General features: G+C 41.5%; 1 long non-coding RNA gene across 2 annotated transcripts in view; it reads right to left on the bottom strand.

Annotated features, from left to right (window-relative positions):
* Window positions 1-2,007: 2,007 nt before the first annotated feature.
* The window catches only part of LOC129626871 (uncharacterized), a 120,375-nt gene continuing 108,267 nt past the window's right edge, over window positions 2,008-14,115 (bottom strand). For both annotated transcript variants that reach the window (XR_008702272.1, XR_008702271.1), the window contains 3 exons: window positions 6,993-7,142; window positions 4,168-4,298; window positions 2,008-2,262 (listed from right to left, as the gene is read on the bottom strand). This is a non-coding gene — a long non-coding RNA (uncharacterized LOC129626871). The remainder of the gene's footprint in view (window positions 2,263-4,167; window positions 4,299-6,992; window positions 7,143-14,115) is intronic.

Here is a 14,115-nt window from a genome sequence, read left to right as displayed (position 1 = left end):
GGACTGATCTCCTTTAGGATGGACTGGTTGGATCTCCTTGCAGTCCAAGGGACTCGCAAGAGTCTTCTTTAGGACACAACAATAATTGTTAAGATGATTATTTTTCACTAAAAAAAAATAATAATAACAAATTCTTCAAGGGTGGGACTGCATATCACCATCACCTGTATAGTCCTGGCCTCCAGGGCAAAGCCCAAGTATGGCATGCCTTACACTAGGTCTGTGGTTTTCAAACTGGTCAACCTGGGGGTTCTACAGAGATGCCTTTGGGGCTAGGCCCTGAGAGCAGGCTTCTAGACTCCTGCCTCTATTTCAATCACCCCTGTAGCTTCACTTTCATTGATTTTTATATACTAGATCCCATATCAGAATTTATTATTTTTGTCATATTGCTTTAAATTTTTTTGAATTGTTTAAAAATCAATACCCTATAACCAGCACATTATTCTAGTATGAATTCCATACAAGCATGCTTTCAGGATCTAACCCAGTGCTTGCCCCATAATAGCTATTCCATGACTATTTGCTAAGTGATCAGATTATGATGGAAAAGTAGAATAAACACACATAACACAGTTAATGTGGAAATCAAATCCATCCACCTTGAACCAGCACAAGCAACTATGAATTTAAAATAGACAGGATGGCTAAGGGTAAGGATTAGCATCTAGAAGATTTTATTTATTGTTTTCAACCACTGAATCCACTCAGAATATTAAGATGAGAGAGAAGCAATGTAACAGTAGATGAACAAATAATTAGTTAAAAGAGGAGACAGAAGTCCAAACTCTGACGTCAGTCAAATCTGGCCTGAAGTTCTCTATTAGCTATGTAACATTGGCAAGTGACTTAATCTTGCTAAGCCTCAGTCTAGCCGTAAAGTGGGGATAACAACAGAAACTGTTTCATTGGATTTTGTGCAGATTAAATAAGATATTCCACGGAAAGTTCTTTCTGTATCACACAGAAAGCACTAAATGTTAACTGCATATATGGGTCCATACATCTACATTCACATACATACTGTATATATACACACTATACATATACCCACTCTATGTATATACGTACTATATAAACATGCACACACACTAACTGAATGTATATATATACACATATATGTTCATTAGAATTTTAAAACTGAGGAAAATATTAAAAATCATGTAATCCTGTGAATTTAATATGTGTTTATTAGCAGCATGACCCTCCTCTCAAATACATGGAAAAATCTCAATGTATGGGTTCTCTGGCTAAATCAAGAAGTTAGAGATGAGACACAGACATAGAGAACAGACTTATGGACACTGTGGGGGGGGAGGAAGGCGAGGGTGGGATGTATGGAGAGAGTCACATGGAAACATACATTACCAAATGTAAAATAGATACCCAATGGGAATTTGCTGTATAACTCAGGGGAACATGAGAGAAGGGCTTCCATATGCTTGAAGGAAAAGAAGGGGATCTGGATCAACATGAGGGCAGGACTTAAGTTGAAATAGGGAATCAGGATGCCAAGCATACAGGTCAGGGGCAACAGAACTGAAGCTTTGGAGCTATATGACCTGGTTTAAATCCAGGCTCTTGAACTTACTAGCTCTAGGACCTGGGCCATTTTATTTAATGAGTGTGCATATGTGTAAAATGGTGATGATGATAACAGCTAGTTCACGAAGCTGTTGAAAAAATTAGAACAATGTAGGTAAACTGCTCAACATGTAGTTAATTCTCAGTAAATAGTAGCTGTCCATTTTGGATATGCCATAAACATCAGGCAAAAATCTTCATTATTCTGGGCCTGGTTAGACTGTTGACACATGAGGAAATTGGATTTGATTAATGGTTAAGGCTTTTCCAAAGAGCCTTAGAGTCTTGCTGGGTGCTAGCAAGAGAAATTAACACATAGAGTGCTTGTTGGAATGCTGAGATAGTGTGGTGGAACATATGTACACCTATGGCTGATTCACGTTGATGTTTGGCAGACACCAACACAATAATGTAAAGCAATTATCTTTTAATTAAAAATAAATAAAATTTCAAAAGTGAAGAAAAGGAAGTTAGAGAGCCCATTTTCCAACCCCAAACACACATGCATGCACCCACACCACATTCAAGCGTATGGAAGCCCTTCTGTCTGATTCATAAAGAACTCAGCTCACAGTCTTCATAGATCCGATGCCCCAGCCAGGGAATGTCAGCTATGGCTTTGCTATCAATACAATTGGAGTCAGCTCAGTCAGCTCATGCGAAGCTTGCTGTTAAACCCTGTTTCAACATTTGGGAAAAAATGAAACAATAAGTGAGAAAATCACCTCAAGTATTTAGCTCTTTCCTAGCCATTTTGGTTTCATTTCTAAGGTGGCTTACTCTCGAAAGAACCAATTGACTAGTGCAGAGCACTTTCGTGATTAAGTTCCCAAAGAGCAGCCAGGAAGCCTTGGAGATGGACTCATCTGGTTGTGTGCCCTTCCCATGAGCCCCAATAAAATAAAGGGCTTCCCTGGTAGCTCAGGCAGTAAAGAATCTGCCTGCAATGCAGAAGACCCAAATTCAATATCTGGGTTGGGAAGATCCCTTGGAGGAGAAAATGGCAACCCACTCCAGTATTCTTGCCTAGGAAATCTCATGGACAGAGGAACCTAGTGGGCTACAGTCTATGGGGTTGCAAAGAGTCAGACATGACTGAGCTTTGACCTTTAAGAAGTGCATCACTTAATTTTGTAGATCAGTGATTTCAACACAGGGACATTTTGCCCTTAAAAGAACATTTGGCAATGCCTAAAAGCAATTATTATGTTCACAATTAGGGGTGTGAAGATGCTACTTACATCTAGTAGGATGAATCCAAGGATGCCAGTAAACATCCTACAATACAAAGGACATCCTCCTTGAACAGGGAATTATCTGGTACAAAATGTTAGCAGAGCCAGTGTTGAGAACAATTGATACAGGTAAGACAGCCCATTGAAAGAGAACATCAGCCTATAGGGTATAATTCAAATTATGTAAAGGTACTGCAGGAAAAAAATATTTGGCTAATGGAGAACGGCTCAAAGAGGAAAGCTCTGAAGTACAAGGGCTAGAATACAATCTTTGTAATTGAACAAACCTGTATTTGATCCCAAGTCTGCCCTTAATCGATAGTGTCACTTTGGCCAAGTCTCAGTGTCCTTGTCCTTAGACGGAAATAAAAACACTGACCTTGCAGGAATATTATAATAATTGAGATGATGCATAAATTGTCCATGCCACCCCACCCAAAACTGATAGCTATTCTGGAGCGATTTTACTTTTCCAAGTTACAAATCATGTCAAAGTGACTAAAATAAACATAATAGTTGGAGTAGATTTAGTATGATGAAGTTATGTCAACAGTTTTAGTGATATGACAAGTCAACACATAGTCTCTCAAGCTAGTTGCTGCCCAAATCATTGCCTTCCAGAACAAGCCCAGAATAAGAGTCAAGATGCCTGCTGTCTTACCCATGCTTTTGGTCCCTTCATGTTTTCAGTCAGTGACTGTTTCATCCAGTAACTGGATGTCAGTGTCCCCTCCCAGTCCCCCAAACTTACACGCTGTGTCATGCTAAGTTGCTTCAGTCGTGTCTGAATCTGTGACCCTACGGAGTGTAGCCTGCCAAGCTCCTCTGTCCATGGGGATTCTCCAGGCAAGAATACTGGAGTGGGTGGCCACGCCCTCCTCCAGGGGATCTTTCTGACCAAGGGATCAAACCCATGTCTCCTGCATCTCCCTCATAGTAGGCGGATTCTTTACCGCTGAGTCACCAGAGAAGCCCCCAAATTCATATGTTGAAGGTTAATTCCTTTTTTCTAATTAATTTTTTATTGCAGTATAGTTGATTTGCAATGTGGTGTTAGTTTCTGCTGTACAGCAAGGAGAATCAGTTACACATATATATATATATCCACTCTTTTTTAGATTCTTTTCCCATATAGGTCACTACAGAGTATTGAGTAGACTCCCTGTGCTATACAGTAGGTCCATATTAGTTATCTATCTTATATATAGTGGTATGTACGTGTCAATCCCAATCTCCCAATTTATTCCTCCCCCGCTTTCCCCCTTGGTACCATAAGTTTGTTTTCTACGTCTGTGACATACATATTTAAAGTGTACAATATGGCAAGTTTTGACAAATGTATACATACATGAAATCAACATCATAATGAAGATAATGAACATATCCATCACTCTCAAAATCTTCATGTTCCTTGGTAATGGCAAATTCCTCTCATTTCCCATCCCTCCTTTCATGGGAATGGGAACTCATATCAGCTTTCTTTGTAATAGCCCAAAACGAGAAACAACACAAATATGCATCAGTAGTTAAATGCACTGCTGCTGCTGCTGCTAAGTCGCTTCAGTCGTGACCGACTCTGCGACAGTTAGTGGCAAAACCAGACAATATCATATTGCACAGCAACAAAAAAGATAAGCGACTGGTACACACAACAACAGGACTTTCTAGGTGGTGCTAGTGGTAAAGAACCTGCCTGCCAATGCAGAAGTAAGAGACTCAGGTTGAATCCCTGGGTCAGCAAGATCCCCTTGAGGAGGGCATGGCAACCCATTCCAATATTCTTGCCTGGAGAATCCCATGGACAGAGGAGCCTGGTGGGCTATAGTCCATGGGGTCGCAACGAGTCGGGCACAGCTGAAGCGATTGAGTGACTGACACGCACAGCAACATGGATGAATCTCAAAATAATCATGCTGAGGACGAAAAGCACATATTATATCATTGCATTTTTATAAAATTCTGGAAAAATATCAAAACAATCTTCTGCTGCTACTGCTAAGTCGCTTCAGTCGTGTCCAACTCTGTGTGCCTCCATGGACTGCAACCTACCAGGCTTCTCCGTCCATGGGATTCTCCAGGCAAGAACACTGGAGTGGGTTGCCATTTCCTTCTCCAATGCGTGAAAGTGAAAAATGAAAGTGAAGTTGCTCAGTCGTGTCTGACTCTTAGCGACCCCATGGACTGCAGCCTACCAGGCTCCTCCATCCATGGGATTTTCCAGGCAACAGTACTGGAGTGGGGTGCCATTGCCTTCTCCCATCGAAATAATCTAGTGAAGGTTAATTCTTAATATAATGGTATTAGGAGACAGAACCTTTGGGTGATTAGATCATGAAGGTAGAGTCCTCATAAATGCGACTCATGCTCTTATAAAAGAGACTCCAGGAGTTCCTTCAACCTCTCTCACCATATGAAGACACAGCAAGAAGATGGCCACCTAAGAACCAGTTAGGTCTCCACCTGACGCTGAGTTAGTTGGTTAGTGCCTCAATCTTGGACTTCTGAGCCTCCAGAGCTATGAGAGAAAAAAAAGGCCTCTGCTGTTTATAAGCTAGCCAGGCACTCAGGTATTCTGCTGTATGCATGCATGCTAAGTCACTTCAGTCATGTTCAACTCTTTGCAACCCTATGGACCACAGCCTACCAGGCTCTCTGTCCAGGCGGAGTCTCCAGCCAAGAATACTGGAGTGGAGATGCCCTCCTCTAGGGATATTCCCAACCCAGGAACTGAATGCGTATCTTGTATATCTCCTGCATTGGCAGGCGGGTTCTTTACCATTAACACCATCTGAGAAACCCGTTATTCTGCTACAGCATCCCAAATGAACTAAGACTCTAACTTCCCTCCTTTAGACTGCCACACAATTCCTGAGTTGTACAGTTCCACATATCCCCTTTGATTTAAAACCTGGGGTCCCACGCTGACAATCTGAAGGACGGGACACAGGACACAGAAAACCTGGTCATTTTTCACAAAAGCCGTTCCTACCTGTTCTTCCTTTTTTCCACCTTTCTCATTTCTCAGCATGCCATGCTTTACAATGTGTCTTGTTTTTTTTAATAAACTTTTTATTTCAAAAAATTTTTTAATTATAAGAGATTACAAAATAGTACAGAGTTCCCACATATCTACCCCTCATCCAGTTTCCCCTGAGGTTAACATCTTGCATAACCTGGATACATTTGTCAAAACCAATAAGTTAACACTGATAAGATGTTTTTATGTAATCTACAGACTTTATTCAGATTTCCTCAGCCTTTTCATGATGTCTTTTCTCTATTTTTGTATAGCCTAGAAGTCAAACATCCCACAACCTCCAACAAGAAGATCTGTATCTTCAGAGCATCCACCAGAGTCACCCTGAAACTAACCAAAGATGAGTTGAGAATTTTGCAGACAGATTCAGGCCCAGGTGAGAGTCCAAAGGATAGAAGCAATTAGACCCTGGAGTTGAGAAATAGGGTTTAGGGGCCCTGAAGGCCTGGCAGAATAAATGAGCTGGGCAAGTGAGACCACATCAGGCCCCAACAGGTCAACTATAAATTTTTTTGGAGGGGGAAACCTTCAAATAGTCCCACTTTCCTGAAGAAAGGAACCTCGACTCTCTGGAAATTGTTGCTCAAGAACCTTTGAAATAATCCTCCTAGGCGAGTCTGAGCGTGTTGCTTTGCTAATCCAGAGATGGCAGCTGGCACTCGATAAGGCAGTGGGTGGGTTACCATTGCTCTCAGTTGCACACACATGGGGCTCAGTAGGGCCTGGGATGGCCATGGTATTACACCAACTCATCTGTCATCAGTCTAGAATCGGTTCCAGCCTGGCTTCATACACAGGGTCCTGCTCCTCCACTCAGGCCCAGTCAACTTGGCTTGGATAGCGTTTGGTCCCTTTGCATAAAATGCTTTCTGCAATTTATCCTTGCTCTGTGCCACAACATCCCTATCACAAGAAAATGGGATTTCGTCTGTCTTTTCACTGCAGAGGGAAATTTTCCTACATTGCATGTGTTCCTGATACAGCCCTGCTCTCTCGTGCGCTACAGGATAAAGAACAGTAAAATCAGACAAGCAAGTGTCACTCTAGGTACCCATCACCTGCTGAGTGAGCTTGACCGTGTTACAGCCTTCAAGCTTCAGCATCTTTCTTTGAGTAGTGGAGCAAACTGTACATACCTGAGTGGGCGGCTTTGAAGATTCAATAAAGAAGTGAAAGTATACTTTTCAAGTTCTTTGCTTAACATCTAGCACTTTGAAGGCCCTCAAGAAATGGTGGTTGTGGTTGCCATTGTTGTGATTCTTAGTGTGGTTGTTCAGTTCGTTTATCTGTAAAAAGGTATATTCATTCATTCAACACTGAACTAGGTTCCAGGGATCCAGTGGTGAACAAGACAGACAAGATGCTTGCAAGCCTGGAAGTCACTTCCAAAGGCAGAGACACAGACAACAATCAGGTGAATAAATGAATGAAGAATATGATTTCAGATGGGGAGAAGTGCTATGAAGAAAAACACGGCAGTGCACTGGAGAATGGCGGGAAATGCAGAACGACTACAAATTCTATAATCACAGAAGTTTTTACTGAAAAAAAAATTACATTTGTGCTAAAAACTCAGTGACAACAAGGAAACAGAGAAAATTGGGGCAGAGAACTTCAGGCATGGAAAACAGCAGGTGCAAAGGCCCTGAGGTAGGAGCACACTTGCGGTGTCGAAGAAGAGAATACCAGTGTGACTGCAACACAGTGAGCAAGGGGCACGGTGACTGAGATGGAGTCAGAGGAGCAAGGAGTCAGAGAGCAGGCTTGGACGTCAAGGGGAGCAATGTGGATTTTATTCCAAGGGCAATGGAAAGCCAGGGGGAGTGTTTAAGCAGGGAAGTGATGATTTTCGAACTGCAATTTTAAAATATCATTTTAGCTTTGGATTCAATCATAAGAGGGCAAAAGCGAGAGCAAAGAATTAATTAGAAAGCTAATATGCACTAACCCAGGGTGAGACGGTGGTGACTTGAGCCATAGACAGTTCTCCCAGTTGTTACGAAGAATAAATAAGCTCATGTAAATGCACCTAGGACAATTCCTGGCACAGAGTGGATGCTCAAAATATTTTAATTCTCTTTTTGCAACTCTGTACTATAGCAGAGATCTCTATTTCCACAAAGCACTCTAAGAGGCAGATAGAACGCATGTAAGTGTGAATGCCAGAATTCTCATCAACTCTATGTTGATACAGCAACATTATAATAAGGCCGAGCAAATGCCAATTCCAGCCTGGTACATATTGCCTTGTGTTGCCGTTTTGTTAAAACTCCAAAAACCATTATGCTTGAACATTGTAAACTCGTTTATAAAAAAGTAGCATGGGGACCATAATGTGTTTTGAATGCAGTTTAGGATAGCCATTCTCCTCCAGTCCAAGGAGAAGATTAGAAATTTTCCAATATAAAACTACCAGATTTGTCCCTCAATTAATGCTGAAGGCATAATCCGGCTGTCTTGAATTAAAGCTGCATGCTTTGCTATCAGCTAATGGATACTAGAAAGGAATCCTTGGAAAATAAGAGCAAGAAATACGATGTTAATGGCAGCTCAGATGAGGAATAAGAAATGTAACTGGTACTAGAGAAGCTTCGGGTTGGAGCATTCACAATGAGTCAGAAAATAGAAAGCATCACATAAGGTTTAAGAGTCTGGGTTCTAGGGACTTCCCTGGTGATCCAGTGGCTAAAACGCCACACTCCCAATGCAGGGGGCCTGGGTTCAATCCCTGGTCTGGGAACTAGATCCCACATGCTACAACTAAGCCCCATCACAGCCTAGTTAATTTTTTTAAAAAAGAATCTGAGTTCTAAAGAAAGATTTCCTATAGGCAGAATCTTTCATCCCCTCACTTATTCTTATATATGTGTGACTTTGGGGAAGTCTCTTCACCTCTAAAACTCAATTCCTCATCTGTGGAATGTGAAAAATAATAATACTGCTCTCACCAGATTATGGTAAAGATTACACATGATCATCTACTCACAGTGTTTAGCATGATGCTGGCATAGGGTTTAAAGAAATATCAGTTATCTTTATTACTCTCCAGTACCCTGAGGCTCAGGTGAAGGAACTGGAATTGTTTATTCTGGAATTGAGAAGGCTGAGTGTGTAATTTAGATTCTTACCATGAAAATCACCACAATGTATTGAGTCCTTGGGGGCAAGATGCTGCGCCAAGGGTTTATGTTTAAAAAAGAGGAAAAATATGCAACTTCCAACATTCAGAAGCTGGCCTGGCTCTCCGAGCAAGGTCTTGTTATTCTCCTATTAGACATAAACCATCTTACAGAATTCCAACCTCAGACAAGGTTGCTGGGAGACCATGATAAAATGAGACAAAGCAAATCCACTTCACAACTTCGTCCAAGTGCAGACAAAAGCAAGGTCATTGTGCAACCCTAAAAATAACAACATCCTCCTCTGTCCCCAAAGGAGTGCCTGCTATGTATTTACCAATCACAGATTTATACTCACACTGGTCTCTGCTCCCTGTAGATAATTATTGAGATACACAGTCACATTGTGTATTACCTCTGTTTTCTGACAACATATAATCCAGAGTGAACCCTTCCCCAGATCACCCATTTAAAGCCCCAATTCTATGACAGATTCTTCCTAATGCCCTCCTACTGAGCAATCCCACATTTGCCTCAAGTGTGCGTTCTCCTCGGTGCAACAAGTAATAAACCCAACCTGTGTAACTACAGATGTTTTCCCAGTAGTCTTCAGCTGAAGTGCGTTCATTTTTAAACGACAATGTAAGGCATGTATTATTACCTCTATTCCACAGCGATTAAGTTATCTCACCCAAGATCTTCCACATAGCAAGTGACAGAGAATGGGCTGAAAGTCGGGTCTGTTCTATTGCAAAGCTCAGGCTTAGAAATGCCCTGGTTGCATTCTAGTCTTAAGGGGTGCTCATATTCTGAGTAGGGTCCCACTGATGACCGAGCAAGAAAAACTGTCAAGAAACTGCAGGATGAATTAGATGGGGTTCAGGATCTTTTTTTTTTTTTTCAGGATCTTCTTAATAGGAAGTGAAAATCGCTCAGTCGTGTCCGACTCTGCAATTCCATGGAGTTGCAACCCACCAGGCTCCTCTGTCCATGAGATTTCCCAGGCAAGAATAGTGGGGTGGGTAGCCATTTCCTTCTCTAGGGGATCTTCCTGACCCAGGGATTGAACCCAGGTCTTACACATTACAGGCAGATTCTTTACTGTCTGAGCCACCAGAGAGGCCCCTTAAGTGTTGAAAGGGGGACTAATTTTCCCACTGTTGGAGAATTATTCTTTTTTAATTAAAATATGTTAAGATGATTTAAAGATGGTAGAGAGGTATTTTGGCTTTGGAAAAGTCAAGCAACTTAGTATGACAAGTTAGGGGAGAAACAGACTGCTCTCACATCCAACAACTCTTATTTGATTCAGAGATCATAGTCTATGACTGAATGATACTTACATTAAGAATGATGATACAGAAACCATTATGGCTAATATTATCCTTTAAATGATTGGAAGCATCTCATAGGAACAAGAAAGAATACCTTTTTCTATTTTAAATTTATCTCAGTAATTGGATATGATAAAATTTTATTTTTTTTTCAAGCAGAAAGAGGATAACTGGCAAGTGAACACTTAATGGGGGGAATATATAGCTTGCACAATTTAAAAATAAAATCTAACAGTTTGCATGTTTAGCACCTTTCATGCAAGAATTTCAGAACGATTTTGTAAAAATGATTTACACTTCCTTCCCGTCCTCTACCACCCATGAAGAAGCTTGACTTTACAACTATGAGAAAAGGCTCTCGTGAGAGCATGACAAACCTGGAGTGCCTGGGGAAGTGGAGATGAGATGTGGAGGTCCTGAGTTGAAAGGAGGGCTTGGGTTGATCTTTTGAACAGGAGCTACTCACACATGTCAGCCCGTCTCCAGGGAAACAAAGCCCCTCCTTTGGGACCTGCTCTTCTCTCCCACTTTGCCTCAATCACTCTACCCATCTTCTAGGATCCGACATCTTCTTCCCCCTCGGCACCAGAAGTCAGATTATATCTGGTTTATCTGGTTTCTTTTGAATAGTCCTCAGAGAAATGATGGGAAGAAGTTCAGCAGGGATACAGGCTTTGAAAATCATGTCCTTGAGGGAGCACCTACAAAAATAATCAAACCTTCAAGTGGCCATGCTAGGCTTCGTCTCAGCCAAGCTAATGTGGGCTCCATCCATTTGCCCAACAAATATTACTGAGTAGTTACCTAGGCAGTACTGTTCTAGAGACTACAGCAATGAATGGAACAGAGGAGAATCTCTGCCTTTATGCGTATATATTCTAGTCAAGGGAAAGCTGGTAATCCAAACAGATTTTTTAAACCAAATTATATGATATATTAGAATGAACTAAAGATTATGGAAAGAAATAAATCAGGAAATGGGGCTAGAGATCTGAGAGGTAGTTTTTTTATTTATTTTAATTGGAGGCTAATTACTTTTGTGGTGGTTTTTGCCATACATTGATATGAAGCAGCCATGGGTATACATGTATCCCACCATGCTGAACCCCCCTCCCACCTCCTTCCTCACCCCGTTCCTCTGAGTTGTACCAGAGTACCAGCTTTGGGTGCCCTGTTTCATACATTGAATTTGCACTGGTCATCTATTTTACATTTTAAATTGGAGGATAAATGCTTTACAGTGTTGTGTTGTTTCTGCCACACAACTTGAACCAGCCATAAGTGTGTGTGTGTGTGTGTATGAATAAATACATATATATGTATGTGTGGGTATGTGTGTGTGTGTGTGTATATATATCCCCTCCTTTTTGGGCCTCCCTCCCACTCACCCCCATACCACTGCTAGATCATCACAGAGTGCCAGACTGGGCTTCCTGTGTTATGTAGCAGCTTCCCACTAGCTAGCTACTTTACACATGGTGGTGTATACATGTCAATGCTACCTTCTTAATTCGTCCCACCATCTCCTTCCCCCACTGTATCCATAGTCTGTTGTCTACGTCTGTTTTTTCATTCCTTTCCTGCAAACAGGTTCATCAATACCACTTTTCTAGATTCCATATATATATATGTGTTAATATACAATATTTGTCTTTCTCTTTTTGACTTACTTCACTCTTTATAACAGGCTCCAGGTTCATCCACCTCAGTTCAACTGACTCAAATTCATTCCATTTTTATGCCTGAGTAACATTCCATTGTACATATGTACCACAACTTGATCCACTCATCTGCTGTTGGACATCTAGGTTGCTTCCATGTCTTGGCTATTGTAAATAGTGCTGCAAATGAACACTGGGATACATGCGTCTTTTTGAATTATGGTTTTTTCAGGGTATATGCCCAGTAGTGGGATTGCTAGGTCGTATGGTAAATGATGTTGGAGCAAAGATCTGAAGCAAGTGAGGGGGGAATGAGAGAAAGGAATAGTCTAGGATGATGGGCTATAGGAATAAAGGTCTTGAGTCAGAAGGAAATCTAAAGTTCCTAGAGTGTGGCTGAAAGAGAGGGCAGCAGCAATCATAGAGGTAAATGTGGAACAGGAGTTGGCAGATTGAGTAGGGTCTTGTGGGTCACTAAGAACCATAGCTTTTCTTCTGTATCAGATGCAGAGAAACTGGAATTTTTGAAAACAGCAGTGACATCATCCTAGAATGTATTAGGATTCTCATTATGTGTTGAAGGAAAAGCCAGTAATATTTGCTGACAAATTGGATATGGGGTATGAGAGAAAGAGAATAACTGAAAATGATTCCAAGCACTTTGGCCTGGGCAATTGGAAAGATGGAACTGTCAATTCCCAAGATGGGAGAGACGGAAGGTGCAGCACTTTGGGGAGTGCACTTTTAGCAATGTTTCATTTGAGATGTCTATTAGACATCCAAGAGGTGATGCCCAGAGTCAGCTGAACATATACATCTAGAGTTCGTGGAGAGGATGCATTTGCAGATTGACAGTAGTGAGAGTGATGAAACTAGATGGGAGCAGTGAGAATGGATGTGGGTTACTGAGAAGAGGAATAAGCACTGAACCCATTGTATGCTGGGGAGACGGTGAAGAAGCAGTAAAGGTAACAGGAGGAGCTATCAGTGGTATAAAGACCAAAAATGAGTAGGATCTGAGAAGTCAAGTGAAGAAACTGTTTCAAGGAAAGGAAAGTGACCACTGTGTGTAAGCATGGGCTCTAAAAGAGGACCAATGGATTTAGCAATATAAGGTCATTGGCCACTTTGAGGAAAACAGTTTTTGCGGCATGATGGAGGCTTTTATTGGAAAGATAGCAGCATACTTGTATACTGATGGGAATAACCCAAGAGAGGGGAGAAAACAATGATATGAGAAAGAAAACTAGTGGAGCAATGACCTAGAGTAATGTGAGAGGCTATAGAATCCACAACTACCTGAAGTGGCTGTCTTTAGATAGGACTGTAGACACTTCCTCTCTATGGTAACAGTAGAGATGCAAGAATAGGTTGGTACACGTGCTGGGAGGCAGGTAAATACGGTGGTGGTAGTCTGTGGGAAGTTATCTTTTGATTGCTTCTAGGCTTCCAGAAAAGTAGGAAGCAAAGTCATCTCTGCTGACATGGAGATGCTAGAGGTTTGAAAAGGAAAGAAAGGACGATAAAATAGCTGTGCAGAAGAGTAGGGTGAATACATTAAGAAAATGTAGTATGATCATTGGGAAGTATTACATATTCACATAAGCTTAACAATTAGACCAGTCGTGTGTGTGTGTGTGTTTTCCAGCCACATTCAAGGCATGGGTATAGGCATAGAATAGGCAGAGTTGGATTTAATCAAGGATAGGTTCTTTCCAAGTTAGCTCAAGGAAGCCAGAAATGCAAGAGAACTGAGAGTAAGTACAAGCGTATGATTACAATGACTGAGAACAGGATTTAAGATGGGAAGGAGGAATGTGATTAGAAAGGAGGGTAAGGGGAAAGGTGGTAAGATGCATGGGTTTGAAGAGGAATTAGGATTAGAAGGGAGGCAGGGGGGAAACGTGGTTAAGATCAATAGATTGCAGATTCCAGAGAGTTCAAGGAGTGATGGCATCAGGCATCAGAGGAATTAAGCTGAAAAGACAGGAAGTGGTGGTCAGATGGTAGGATGTTTGAAACTGAAATTATGGACAGCTCACTGGAAGCCTGGCTCCTCGAGTAGAATCATGGGAAGGAGTGGTTGAGAGGAAAAGTGCTAGGATGAGATGACTGGAGAAAAGGTCAAGGAATTGAGTGGCTAGA

This window comes from Bubalus kerabau, chromosome 14 (assembly GCF_029407905.1).
Source record: "Bubalus kerabau isolate K-KA32 ecotype Philippines breed swamp buffalo chromosome 14, PCC_UOA_SB_1v2, whole genome shotgun sequence".
In the NCBI taxonomy this organism is placed as follows: Eukaryota; Metazoa; Chordata; class Mammalia; order Artiodactyla; family Bovidae; genus Bubalus; species Bubalus kerabau.
Note: the sequence above shows the minus strand (reverse complement) of the source record. Positions and strands in the feature narration are given on the sequence as shown.